General features: G+C 42.6%; 1 non-coding gene across 1 annotated transcript; it reads right to left on the bottom strand.

Annotated features, from left to right (window-relative positions):
* Positions 1–504: 504 nt before the first annotated feature.
* trnar-ccu (transfer RNA arginine (anticodon CCU)) lies at positions 505–577 on the bottom strand. Its single transcript has one exon. It is a non-coding gene; the product is annotated as a tRNA-Arg (tRNA).
* Between the last annotated feature and the right edge of the window lie 558 nt (positions 578–1,135).

Here is a 1,135-nt window from a genome sequence, read left to right as displayed (position 1 = left end):
ACCTGTGGCAAGAATACTCCTCCACAATGAGGCATACCAGTGAACAAGGCATTTATTAGGGGTTAAATGATTTGTCTCCATGCATGCAAACAACAAATCACACTTAATAGAGGGTGGTTTCCCTTCTTCACCCTCTGAGTTATAGACCAAGTGAACCAATGTTTTATCCCAGGTCATTTTAAAATGATCAGCAAACAAGCAAAAGTAGTTTTACAAGCAGAGTGGTGCAGCGGTAGTGTGCTGGGCCCATAACCCAGAGGTTGATGGATCAAAACCATCCTCGGCTGAAACGGTTACATTTACACATATATAGCCAACTTGCAACACCTTTTGCTCAAAAGGCAAAAGAATTGAAATGTCCATGGTTTGAACATGTACTCTCAGCTCCTGTTTCAGAGGTGGAATTAGGTAAAGAAGCTATCACAGCAGAGGATAATTTCGATGCATCAACCTTTAGATCATGAGCTCAGCACGCTTCCGCTGCGCCACTCTACTGCTACAAACCACCCCAGATGGGACTCAAACCCACAATGCCTGGCTTAGGAGGCCAGTGCCTTATCCATTAGGCCACTGGGGCACGACACAAAAAGTATTGGGCAGCTGGAGAGTTAGTGACCTGTGGCAAGAATACTCCTCCACAATGAGGCATCCCAGTGAACAAGGCATTTATTAGGGGTTAAATAATTTGTCTCCATGCATGCAAACAACAAATCACACTTAATAGAGGGTGGTTTCCCTTCTTCACCCTCTGAGTTATAGACCAAGTGAACCAATGTTTTATCCCAGGACATTTTAAAATGATCAGCACACAAGCAAAAGTAGTTTTACAAGCAGAGTGGCGCAGCGGTAGTGTGCTGGGCCCATAACCCAGAGGTTGATGGATCAAAACCATCCTCGGCTAAAACGGTTACATTTACACATATATAATTAATTTACATTAATTATGTAAGTTACATTACAATCACATTCAAGTTGCTGCCAAAGTGCCACTTCTTCACACTGCCCTACAAAAACATCTCAGCATTTGTTAAGTACTCCAAAGCAAACGCTTACTCTGTACTGACAGATAATTTCTTTTGCTTGGTCCTCTGACATGTGGCCCTGAAATACAATCAAAACACAAATAATACCACTG

The sequence above is a fragment of the Danio rerio genome, chromosome 21 (assembly GCF_049306965.1).
Source record: "Danio rerio strain Tuebingen ecotype United States chromosome 21, GRCz12tu, whole genome shotgun sequence".
NCBI lineage: Eukaryota > Metazoa > Chordata > Actinopteri > Cypriniformes > Danionidae > Danio > Danio rerio.
This window is presented reverse-complemented; position numbering and strand designations above follow the sequence as displayed.